The sequence below is a fragment of the Martes martes genome (genome assembly GCF_963455335.1).
Source record: "Martes martes genome assembly, chromosome: 12".
Taxonomy (NCBI): Eukaryota; Metazoa; Chordata; class Mammalia; order Carnivora; family Mustelidae; genus Martes; species Martes martes.
The window spans coordinates 40,402,072-40,416,312 of record NC_137900.1 but is presented as its reverse complement, the minus strand read 5'-3'; positions in this window follow the sequence as shown (position 1 = coordinate 40,416,312).

Here is a 14,241-nt window from a genome sequence, read left to right as displayed (position 1 = left end):
TATTGATTGGGTCCCTAGCCTTCAGTACTGCGTCTTGTTCTGTTCTTTGTGGTGTATTTTTCCACCTTGTCATTTTACCCAGAAAAGAATATATGAATGAGAGAATAAAATAATAAAAGAGTGGCAAAGACCCCAGAAAATATATGCTAACCAAATCAGAAGAGACCTAAAACTGGTGGGAGAAGAAAGGGGGGGTATCTATCTATCTATCTATCTATATAGATAAATATATTAGACTGGTGAATAGAACAGAGCCACCTACTTGATTTTGGGTGTATTCTGATCTCTTAGAAGAAACTACCTCCTAAAATTTTAAGGAAGGAAATATATATATATATATATATATATATATATATATATATATATACACACACACACACACACACAAATAAAGGTAAACAGGATGAAGGGATGGAATATGACTGTAAAGATGAAAATTTTAAAAAAAGATTCTAAAGAAGGAATTGGTAAGATAAGTTTATTGGAAAAAGAAAAAAAAAGGAGAGAATGTGATCAGGCTAGAGACTAGAACAATGCTAGATTTAGGGTGTATTTTTATCTATTAGAAGAAATTGTATCCCAAAATTTTAAAGAAAAAAAAAACTATATGTATACAAAAAATAAGGTTAATTACAATGAAAGGATAAAATATGACTATAACAATGAAAATTTAAAGCGATTTTTTTAAGGTATTGTTAAGATAAAATAGCTAAAACAAGGTTTAAGGAGGAAAGGAAAATTTTGAAAAAAGGAATAAGAAAAAAACTAAAATTAAAAAAAAAATAAAAAACTTTGCAAGACTAAAGGATCATGAGGAAAAAAAGCCATGAATTATATGTGCTGCTTTCCCCTAGCTCTAGAGTTCCACAGTTCTCATTGATAGGATGAACTTGGTCTTGCCTGGATGTTCTTGCTGATCTTCTGGGGGAAGGGCCTGTTGCTGTGACTCTGAAGTCTTTGCCTGAGGCAGAATTGCACCACACTTGCCAGCGGCCAGGCTAAGTAATCTGCTTGGGTTTGCTTGGGAGATTTTTTTTCCCTGAATCCCCTCTGTGCAGCTTTGGAGGATAGGAGCAAAATGGCGGCCTTCCAATCTCCAGTCCAGAGGAGCTGAGAGCTTGGGGCCCCACCCCTCAGTGCACCCTCAGAGAGAAGCAGTCAATACCTCCTGTCTCCCTGGTCTCCACCCACATTCTGAGCTCACCTAGCTTGTGACTGAGCATTTCTATATCTGGTGCACTGCCCCATTTAGAGTCTCCCAACTCAGCAGACTCCTACAGTATGCCCCACACCTCTCCTCCCAGACAAGGAAGAAGGGGGTCTCCCTGGATCTGCCACTTGTGGGCTCCCTGCTCAAAGAGCAGTGGTCCAACTGTGCCTTAGATCATGGTTTAAGGTAACCTTGAGCTGAGAGCTTATTCCTTGGCTCTGTCTCTATAACTGGCTTCCCTGCTCTGATACCTGACAGCTCTGCCACACTCGGACAACCCTGGTCTCCCTATAACCCCATGGGTCCTGAGACCACACTGTCCCCAAGAGGGCTCCACCCCCGCTGAGCCTCTGGAGTGATGTCCCTCAGTGGAGCAGACTTCTAAAAGCTCTGATTTTGTGCTCTGCTGCTCCAATGTTTGCAGGAACCAGCACTCCACTTTCTAGAAGGTAAGATGTTTGGAAAAATGAATCTTCCCATCAATTCAGATTCACTTCTCCACACATCCTCTCTTCCAGAAAGTGGTCAATTTTCTGTTCCTAGAATTGCTGCTCTTTTTCTCTTTTATCTCCTATTGAGTTTGTAGGTGTTTGGAGTGATTTGATAACTATCAAGCTCAATTCCTGGGACTTAATGCTATTTCAATCTGTTACTCCTCCACCATCTTGCTTCCTCTGACCTAAAGACAGCATTTTTATTCCTCAGATAATTAATACTAACATTTTATCAGCAGTTATGCAGAGCAGCAATTTAAGTAGGAGTGAATAATGTCTTCTGATTTATATTTTTGGGCTTTTAAAAATCTTATTTATAAAGCATTTTCATAACTCAGTAATGTCTATGTTGCTTTTCCTTATGAGTTATATTGCTTTTATCCATCTATTTTGAATGAAAATCCATATTTATATCCTTTGTAATCTCCTCTGTAAGCAACACATAATTACTAACAACGTATAAACAAGTATAATGTCAATAATTCAGAAAGACACAATATATTTAGTTACTATGAGGTTATAGTTTTGCAAAAGATTCTAGTTGACCAACAGCTAACAGATCCCGAATATGTGAAAAGGAGATTATGTAACCATTTTTGGTAGCCACAATTCTCTTTGAATATGTATCATTAATCTGGCCATTCATCTATGTATTAAAGTATTTTATGGACTATATTACCAAATTTCCTATTGGAAAATAGGAAAAAAAATAGAAAAATTAAGCAATGTGCAAACTTATTAAAGAAGAGAAGTAATTTAAGTTATGTTGATAATCTCTTTATATTGATACCTGATAGTCTATGAAAAATCTGAATATATGACTGTTTTTGGATTTCCAATGACAATAATATTGATCAATGCCTATTTAAAATAAGAGACAAAATAATTACCTCCAGAATGCTCTCTTTTCCTTCCCACAACAAAGATACAAAAATAATAACAATAATAATAATAATTTACTGTGTTAAAATTAGACATCATTACAAATATTGAACACAAAATACTATCAATTTTTCCAAATGAGGAAATTTAGAATTTTAGATCAAATGCAAATATTTTACTTATTTTTAAAATTAATTTATTAATTATAATTTAGATTGATGTTATTGATCTACATCCATTCTTTAACTTGTTTATTTTTTAAGTCCTGAAAACAACCACTAGAAATAATATTGTCACTTTCTACTTCTATCCTTACAGTTTTAGATGGTAAGATGAACATTAAAAGTGAGTTTGGTTTTTATTTTTATGTATATTTATTTTTAAAATGATTTTATTTATTTAAAATAATTTATTTATTTATTTATTTATTTAAACCATTTATTTATTTATTTATTTATTTATTTATTTATTTAATATTATTTACTTGATAGAGATAGAGCCAGAGATCACAAGAGGGGACAGGTGAATGGCAGAAGGAGAAGGAAAAGCAGGCTCCCCACTGAGCAGGAAGCCAATCTCAGGCCCTTGGAATCAGGACATGACCCAAAGGCAGAGGGGTTCACCTAACCTACTGAGCCACCCACGTGCTCTGTGTGTTTGGTTTTTAATTATGGTTTAGGAAACAGTTAAATGGTGACACAATTTGGTATAAATCTCTTAGTACAGACAGACTTCTCACTAATCCAAGTTAATAGTTATGCGTTCATGAAATCAACAAATAATATTTGTGCCTAAGAAAATGTTTCACCAAGGAATTAAGAATAGGAGAACTATGAAGAAGGGAAAGGAGAATATTATTAAGTACATGTAAAATATTTTAGTTCCTTGAGGAATAATTAGAATATAAGTAATAAAACTCAGCATGTGTTCTATTATTGCCACATTAGAACATTAATTCCTGATAAAATCTATGTCCTCACACACCTTTTTGCACTCTGAGTTTCACTTTTTTTTTTTCAATCTGATAAAAATAAAGTAAGACTTGTATCTATTACTTATATCTAAGACTTATATCTAGTACTGAGTCATATGCTCTTAGCTAAACAGTGATATTAGATTTGGGAAGCTAAAATATCAGAGTGCCTTTACCTAATAACATTTGCTAAATATTTACAAAAGCTAAATATATAAGCATTTATTATGAATACAATTTAAATAATATATATTTTTCATGTATGCCTCATATTAGTTAAAAGGTGTCACCTTGGAATAATATCTCTGCATATATAGATTGATATTTTCCTTTTTTCTTATATATATGCTTTATAAATCACCTCTTTGTAATCATACAATTACATTAAATTCTCAGGGAGTTTATTTCTGTTTCCATCTTTTCTTCAAAAAGGAATGTAATCAACATAGTTGCATCAAATGTCAAGATATAAAGTCTATTTATACATACTTGTAAAAACATAGTGCCATGTTATAAAACATGTTATAAAATTGTATTAAATTAAATGCATGAGGGCTCCTGGGTCTTTCAGCCCATTGAGTGAGTGACTCTTAATTTTGGCTCAGGTTGTGATCTCAGGGTCCTGGGATCCAGCCCCAGTATGGGGCTCTGGACTCAGCGGGGAGTCTGCTTCTCTCCCTCTGTTCCTCTCTCACCACTTGCACTATCTAAAATAAACAAGTCTTTAAAAATTAAAATTTAAATTAAATGCGTGTAAACACACAAATGAGTACAGGTGATACTGTTAAAATCTGAATAAAGTGAGTGGGTTGTGTCAATGTCAGTTTCTGAATCTTGATAGTGTTCATAGTTACATGGGATCATAATACTGAGAAAAACTGGGTGGAAGGTATAGCAAATCTCTCTGGATTACTCCATATAGCTGAGTGTGAATTGACAATTATCTAAAAATAAAAAAAAAAGTTATCATATATATGATATTATATATTAAAATTAAGAGTTAAAAAATTCTACATGTGAGATAGTATATGTAATAAGGACAGCTAGATAACATACATTATAAAAACTTTTTACACTGTCCACCAAGCATTAACACTATTCATCTGGTAAGGATACTCCTTCCTTAATTTTAAAACTAGCTATATTAGGTTGCCAAATAAGAATGAATGTATGTCCTTTAAACAAGAATTCTTCACTTGTATTTTTACTTCAATATGAAGAAGCATTGGCAGTGATTCTAGTTCATTTAGAACTCCCTAAGACCTGAACTTAACTTTTCTAAAGACATTAGAACAGGATTCCAAATGAGCTTTTCAGGCTTGAAGTCATATATAATTTTAAAACTATTTGAAGCAACAATAGAATCTTCTTTGCATTAATATTAATCCTCTATTTCTGTTTTTCTCACATTCATTGAAAGTTTCTACTCTAATTCTCTATGTGTAAGATCGTTCCACCTTTTAAACTTACTCATGCTCTTTCAAATAAAACCTTATTTCTCCTGAAGTAAATATAACATTTTTTTAAAATTTTGTTTCTGAAATTCTGAGTCCCAAATTGTTAAAAGCCCATACACATAATTCAAAAGAGTTAAACAATAATATCATTAAGAAAATTGCAGTCTAATTTTAAGAAGTAAAGTCTCTAAATTTAAGTTGAATAATTGTAAACTTCTTAGATTTCCCTTTCCCTCTCATTTGTAAATGTATATGCCTTGATATGTTGACTCCCTGAGACTTAGACTGAGGTCCTTTCTTCCCACTCCTTCCTGGGATAGTTTTAAATAGGTCAGGGCATCACTGATAAAAGTACATGGATAACTGACATCGGTCTCCAACATAAATCCACCTCCTGATATTCCAAATCCATACAGCCACTTGTCTTATCCAACTTGGCTTCATTGTTGTAATGGACACTGTAAGGCCCAGATGGATAGCCCCTTAGGAATGAGAGACTTATACACTCCCAGAAATCCTATCCACAACCAACTCGCAGCTGTTAGTCTTTTAAAACTATATTCAGCAGATGAGAGTCATCACTCTCAAGATCTTTCCCTCTATCTAGGGTAGCTCATATAAAATCTCATCTATATGGAGGACATAATGTCCACCACTCTCTCCCTATATCAGGATCAGTATGTTTAGACAATCAGAGTGGTTGGCTGAATTGTTCTGCTGAGACTATATTATAAAGGAACTTATTTCTCTGCTCAATTCTTTCTTTTTTTTTCTTTACCTTCCATAGGTGGTTCTCTATCTAGAACTTGCTTCTCACAGAACACAATCTATGGCAATCCATACTAGTTGTGGTTCTATAAAATGGATACAAATATACAGCTAGATCCTACCTCACCCACCTAGCAGTGAAGACACCTTCACCTACTCCAGCAGCCTCATATAGTCTCTAGCACAAGATGGTAGGACAATGTTAAAACTTTCCCTAGTGATGAACTGGGATGATATTTTGATGCAGGAGAAGCCACTAACTGCTGTGATGTATCAAATGGTTAAAAATGTCTAGGAAATAATACTTAAGAGAGAAAAATTTGGTGTTTGTTCTTAATATTGACTGCTATTCAAGGCCTTAGAAAAAAGATAATCAAAGGTGAGCATGATTAATCTGCAATTAAAAGCTAAGGGTAAGCCAGAAGGCCTCCTCCATAGGTTGCAAAGAGACTATCATTTTTTTGGCAGCCTGAGGGTTAAAAAGGTAAAAGCAAGGTTTGAGGCTTATCATAATCGAAAATCTAGAGAAATTCAAAGGGTGTTAAACTTCCAATACTGCCCTGCTGTGCTGTCATTAAGGTGCTAGAACAGAAAAAATGTGACCCTGACATGTGGATAAGAGTATCTAGATTGAAAACACCTGGAAATCTTGAATTCCCAAATTGTCCTGAACCTACTGACCCTGAGGAAGATGTTCACTCTTCCCTATTAGAGATTGGCAGTACACCCACACCCTACTTGAATATGATACAGCAGATGTTGATAACTAAGGTTATGTGGCTTCATAACCCATGCATAGGACTATATACCAAAAGAGTTGTAGTACTTAAACACCAGGTACCAACAATGGCCCCATGAGTACCCCAGGACCATATTCTGAACTGGTGAGATCAAAAGAGGTCGGTTAAGGATTTATTAATGTGGGAACACTCCCCAGGATTCAAGATTGAATATGATGGTGTAACGTTGGGAGATGGTAGAAACTTGTTCTACAGGATAGTTCATAGGAACATGAAAACATAAATGTTGACTCTAAGGGAGATAAAATGACACAATTGCATGGAAGACTGTGGAAATGGTATAAAGGCCTTCCCACTGTCCCCCAATACAGGAAAACTCTGAAGGTCTATCCCAGTGTCATATTCCTCGTGGTGTGTTCTGAAGCCTTCACCTCTCTGCCACAGAGCAATTTCTCCTCTGTCTAGGCCTGCTTCCTTCCCTTCCAAAGGTTATTATTCTAAGAACATCCCAGATATAAATCTGTATATTAATCTCCATCTCATTGTTCACTTCCTGAAGTTAAATTTGAAACTCTGTCTCAGGAGTTTCTAAAGTCTAAATACAAACTCATGATACTTAAAATTAAATATACTTCCCAGTTCAGACCATAGCCTTATCCCTCATTGTATTATCTTGGACAGAAACCTAGGATTCACCTTCAACACTGTTCTCTTGTTCATGACCCCTGGATAATCCATGAGCAGTCCTGTCTATTTTACCTTCTTTATGTGTGTTAAATACACATAGCCTTCTCCATGTTTATCACTTTAATTCAAAACTCATAAAAATGTTTCTCTCCCAAAGAGTTAAAAAGCAATTATCTTTGATCTGGTCCCATCACATCCACTATTAATTTCTCCAAACCATTTGCCAGAATAGTATTTTAAAATCAAAAGTGTATTAATACAATTTTAGAATCCTTAAATCACTTTCCTTTGCTTCTAAGAGCAAAATCTTTAGCATAGCTTCAAAGTCCGGAACAATCTAGTTTATTTCTTTCTCTGCAAATCCACACACTTACCCTCATTGTCAGGCTTTTTGGCTCAGAGGGTGAGATTCTGAATAGTGTCATGCTTCTTCATTGCGTGGGGCCTTTGAACTTACATATCTTTTCTGTCTGAAGATTTCCTTCCTTCCGCCATCTGCTTCCTATTGTTAATTGCCTTTTATGTTTATTCTGGTAAACCCTTCTACCTAGTGTAGGTTAAATCTCTCTGTTCATGCCCTCTTTTTATTACATTTCTTTATCTTTTATTGGTCACTGTACTTTATTTTTAATTACTTATTTAATATCTAACATCTTACATGTTTTAAATTCTGGATAGGTTATCTGTTTGTGACAATACTTTGCACAAGCCAGATTATTATTTGTTGAATCAATTAAAATGTCTTTTATTCATTCTCCCCCCACCCCCCAAAAAAACCTTACACATTTGATGTCTTTTTAACATAAATCTGAAGGAGTATCTGGTAAAGGGAAATATGATGTAATGAGCATCTCAGAAATATACACAGAAGGTAAGATGGGAAAAATGTTGGCAGCCTACTAGTGGCACAATTCCTGGTGAGAGGAGTGTTTGGCTGTAGAAGAAAAGAGTTAAATATATAAAATAATATAGCAGTTTTTCACATATTTTTAATGTTTTGTTTACATTTCCCTGTGCCCTTTCATTGATTTACAATTGCTCAATTATAGCCATTTAAGACCATCCCAAAATGCGGGTTCTATGGAATAGCAAGTGTATGAGAGTCAACTAATGACAAAGTTGTCATTAGTGTTTGAGAGGTATAGTAGAAAAAGGGACTTTTGAGTCAAATTAGAATTAGATCAAAACACTGGCTCTGTAATTTACTGGGTATGTATTTTGTAGTCTTTGTCAAGTGTTTTAACTTCTCTGTGGTTTGGGATGGCATTACCTACTGATCTTCCATGCATAACAAAAGTGCATATACTAAACAACAGAAATGGAGTAAAAATGTTCTATGTCTATATACAATAAGTACATATGTGTGTGTATACACATACACTTATATATACATCTATTCATATTATCAACACACATAGCAAGTCAGTATTTTTCCTGCTATGTGTCAAAATCACTGTGAGATTTGAAAAGTGAACTTTTTTTTAAACCACAATTCACTTTTAACTGTTCATTTTTAACAGTGCTGAGGATGCACAATTTATTTATATCTAACTCTGACTGTGTTTGTGTTTGATGTCTAGAATGTGTGAAATCCTTTTCTGTTACATTATTCTTACTTGCAAAATTTTGTGTGTGTTAATAGTTATATATATATAAGCTACAGCTGTTTTATTATTTTATACTACAGTTTTATGGTTTTTAATTTTGATTATTATAATCAATAATCTGTGAAGAAATGACATTAAGAGAGAATAAAAAGAATTTTGACTGGATTTGTTCACAATTACTTTATGACTGCAATTATAGGTTTGTGATATATAGCAAGGTCTTGGGAAGTATTTGTTGAATTAATGAAAACTAAGTGATAAGGCACAGCCTACATTCAATCTCACATTTGTCTGATTTCAAATCCTGGACATAATCCAAAATCTCATCTTTCCTATCAAATACAGGGTATAGCTTTCATAGATGGGAGATTGTATTAAGAATATCAAGCAGCTTTAAACTTTCTCACCTTGTACATTATCCATTTTCAACCAAACATCAACCTAGAGTGTGCTCAGCTTCATCTTTAGGAGCCTCATTGTACATTAAAAGTGTTATCACAGTTATATAATAATCTATAATCTCATTTTATCATTCTTTTTAAACTAATCTTTGGATTTTATTATTTCTCTACTGTAATGTCATTTGTTCTATTGTCCCTTAGATGTTGATATAAAACTTCTGTAGTTTTTTCCAAGAGTGGGATGCATTTAGGTATGATGACACGTATTATTAAATTCTCTTTAAAATACATTTCAAATACCATTAAATATGTCACGGTCTCTTTAGCTAACATTTTTAGGGATGTGGCATATTGAAATAATATGTATTATTGTTTTATACATATATGTGTGTGTATGTGTGTGTGTGTGTGTGTGTATATATATATATATATATATATATAATTTTTTACCAAATTAAAATGTCTACAGTTAATACAAAAATTTAGTTGTTCCAACACAATTTGATAATTTTTATAGTGAGTGGGAACAACTAGAATGAAGCACTGCATAACTTTTAGCAAACATATATTTAATAGAAAAATGAAACAAATAGAAATGTGATATTTTATTTGATTATATTATATAATTATATGACACATGTCCTAACATATTACAAAGTATAGGAATGTAAGTAATGTTGGGATATTTGCAAATATCTCATGTTGGATAAGTTATTTTTTAAAAGAATATATGAAGAGAATCGATTCCATTTACTATAGCACCAAGAACCATAAGATACCTGGGAGTAAACCTAACCAAAGGGGTAAAGGATCTGTACTCGAGGAAATACAGAACACTTATGAAAGAAATTGTAGAAGACACAAAAAGATGGAAGACCATTCGATGCTCTTGGATTAGAAGAATAAACATTGTTAAAATTTCTATACTGCCTAGAGCAATCTATACTTTTAATGCCATTCCAATCAAAATTCCACCAGTATTTTTCAAAGAGCTGGAGCAAATAATCCTAAAATTTGTATGGAATCAGAAGAGAACCCAAATTGCTAAGGAAATGTTGAAAAACAAAAATAAAACTGGCGGCATCACGTTACCTGATTTCAAGCTTTACTACAAAGCTGTGATCACCAAGACAGCATGGTACTGGCATAAAAACAGATGCATAGACCAGTGGAACAGAGAGCCCAGATGTGGACCCTCAAATCCATGGTCAATTAATCTTCGACAAAACAGGAAAAAATATCCAGTGGACAAAAGACAGTCTCTTCAATAAATGGTGCTGGGAAAACTGAACAGCTATATGTAGAAGAATGAAACTTGACCATTCTCTTACACCGTGCACAAAGATAAACTTGAAATGGATAAAAGACCTCAACATCAGACAGGAATCCATCAGAATCCTAGAGGAGAACATAGGCAGTAACCTCTTCAATATCACCCACAGCAACTTCTTTCAAGATATGTCTCCAAAGGCAAAGGAAACAAAATGAAAATGAACTTTTGGGACTTCATCAAGATCAAAAGCTTCTGCACAGCAAAGGAAAGAGTCAACAAAACAAAGAGGCAACTCACGGAATGGGAGAAGATATTTGCAAATGACAGTACAGACAAAAGGTTGATATCCAGGATCTATAAAGAACTCCTCAAACTCAACACTCACAAAACAGATAATCATATCAAAAAATGGGCAGAAGATATGAACAGACACTTCTCCAATACAAATGGCTACCAGACACATGAAAAAATGTTCATCATCACTAGCCATCTGGGAAATTCAAATTAAAACCACATTGAGATACCTCCTTACACCAGTTAGAATGGCCAAAATTAGCAAGACAGGAAACAATGTGTGTTGGAGAGGATGTGGAGAAAGGGGAACCCTCTTCCACTGTTGGTGGGAATGCAAGTTGGTGCAGCCACTTTGGAGAACAGTGTGGAGATTCCTCAAGAAATTAAAAATCGAGCTTCCCTATGACCCTGCAATTGCACTACCGGGTATTTACCCCAAAGATACAGATGTCCTGAAAAGAAGGACCATCTGTACCCCAATGTTTATAGTAGCAATGGACACGGTCGCCAAACTGTGGAAAGAACCAAGGTGCCCTTCAACGGACGAATGGATAAGGAAGATGTGGTCCATATACACTATGGAGTATTATGCCTCCATCAGAAAGGATGAATACCCAACTTTTGTAGCAACATGGATGGGACTGGAAGAGATTATGCTGAGTGAAATAAGTCAAGCAGAGAGAGTCAAGTATCATATGGTTTCACTTATTTGTGGAGCATAAGAAATAACATGGAGGACATGGGGAGATGGAGAGGAGAAGGGAGTTGAGGGAAATTGGAAGGGGAGGAGAACCATGAGAGACTACAGACTCTGAAAAACAACCTGAGGTTTTTGAAGGGGCTGGGGGTGGGAGGTTGGGGGAACCAAGTGGTGAGCATTAGGGAGGGCACATATTGCATGGAGCACTGGCTGTGTTGTAAAAACAATGAATACTGTTATGCTGAAAATTAAAAAATAAATAAATAAATAAAAAGAAATATACAGATAATAACAGAAAGAGTAGAGAAATTATAGGCTCTTCACATTGAGAAAACAGCTTACCACTTGTAAACCTTTGACAAGCATCAAATCAAGGATATAATAATCACTTACATTGTTGAAATCTCAACATATATATGACCAAGATGGTCTTAATGTTAACTTCAGCTTGACTAAACTTTAGACAGTTTTCTTCCTCACTCTAAGCCTTTGACATTCCTATTTTAGAGTACTGGCTTTAGAAAACTTCAGCTGTAATATCTAATCGCATTGACAAAATCTTTCCCCTAATATCCCCCAGTACTTTTCCACTAGCTCAACTTAGTGCTTAAAAACTCCCCCATCTTTTAAGATAAGACTTAGATAATGAATAAGTTGTCAAAGAACTCTTCAGAACTACACTGGAGAATTAATATAAGATAGATCTATTTAACTTGATTTGCAGTGCCTATCTTGAGGAACAATGAAGATAGGGACACTATTAAGAGCTGTCAACCAGGGGACCTGGCTGCCTCAGTCAGTGGAGTATGTGGCTCTTGTTCTCGGGTTTGTGAGTTTGAACCCCACGTTGGGTATAGAGATTACTCAAAAATAGAAAAAAAAAATCTCCCTATTAGGGGGAAAAAAAAAAAGTAGCCAATTAACTATCTGGGTGGTTCTAGTTTAACTCAAATTATAGGCAGTACATAGATTATTTTACCAACAGTAATTATCAAATATATATGAACCATGATGAAAAACCTTCCCTTTCACTCTAAGTTAGCAAGATTTGAAATTTGTTCATTACAACAGCATAATTTATCTTACCTAGATCTAAGCATTAGGTAATATGAAAAAGAAAGAACAGCAAATATGTCTGGATCATGTTTCTAAGAGAGTTGTCCCATGAAACAATCTTTCAAACACAGAATAGCATATTATTTTAAATAAAACTATAACAAAAATGTTCTGAATAAATCAGGGTCATTAAAACTAGTGATAACCATAACTGAAAAGTTTATTCTTAAGTAAACATTATAACAAAGAGGAAAGAAGATTCTCATCAAAGACTTTTAGATTTAATTTGAAATTCCTCACATCACTCAATGTTTTAAATATGTTTTGATTTAAAGGTAAGAAAAACAATAAATTACAACATAAATATCATATTTCAAGCTACAGGAACAATTCCAAATATATAGATGTGTATATATTTAGAAGAAAAAGCAGAGTGCTATCATCTAATATAACTACTCTTTTAGAAAAATTTTCCCCAAGCTACAGCTACATATCTCTTTACTTGAATTTATAGTCATGCATATAGGGGATACTGAACAATAGATCATAAAAGAAAAAGTCAAATTACAGAGAAGAAGGTGTGGTTACATTCAAACCTGTCTGCTTGGGTAGATATGTTACTTCCAAAACTAAAGTATTTCTTAGATGTTATTAGTTTCACAAAGCCATCATGCTTGGTATGGCTTTGTATATTCTAAAATATATCATAGCATAAAAAAATGTGTTTTTCTTTCCCTCCATTTCTCCCAACCTACCCCATATATTCTTGGAACCTACAATTTTAATTAAAAATTAAAGTGTATGTGCATCTTAGGGAACTGTGGGATATTAAAGACTAACTGTAACTGTCACAGCTTGTGATATATGTAAAGAGATGTAGAAGTATCCCTAAATCCCTTGTATACCTTAGTATAAACACTACTCTAAAAGTACATCTTTAATGCAACATATCGATAAGCTGGTTATAATGATCACTTGTTAACTTTTCTCAATGTCGTATCCAAATTTCCTTCTTGGTTTTTAAGAATGAGACATTTCATGGGTTTCTACCTTTGCACACTGAAGAAAGAGAGGCAAAGCAAGGATTTTCTATGAATGTTGAGACATGGGAACATTACTTAGACTTGGCCAGGTGGATCCCCAACTGGGATTTTGTTGAACAAATATATATATATATATATATATATATATACACACACACACACACACACACACACACACACACACACACACACACATATGTGTGTATACACACACACACACACACACACACATATATATATATATATGAGATGGCAATATTAGATTCTCATCGACAGTATTAGCGTCAGATAATAACAGCAAGATCCTGGCCAAACTTTTTTGCTGCTTATCCTCCTTTGATTCCTATTCAGTAGTGGAGCCTGGTCCAGTTGATCAGCCATTCCTTTTGCTAACAATGATGTAACCCAAATAATATAGTACATATTAAAAATACACCCAAGAAAAACTAATGCTAGAGCTGTGCACAACAAAAAGAAATTCAACAAGGCATGGAAGAATAGCTCAGAGTGTTCACACAGCAGAATTCCTTAACCTCATCAAATAGCTCTTATAAAATCTCTGATAACTACTTTATCAAAGTGCAGTAAAAAGATATAGTTTCTCTAGCACAGTTATAATTATACACTAAGTCATTTGCAGTTGTTTAAACACTCAG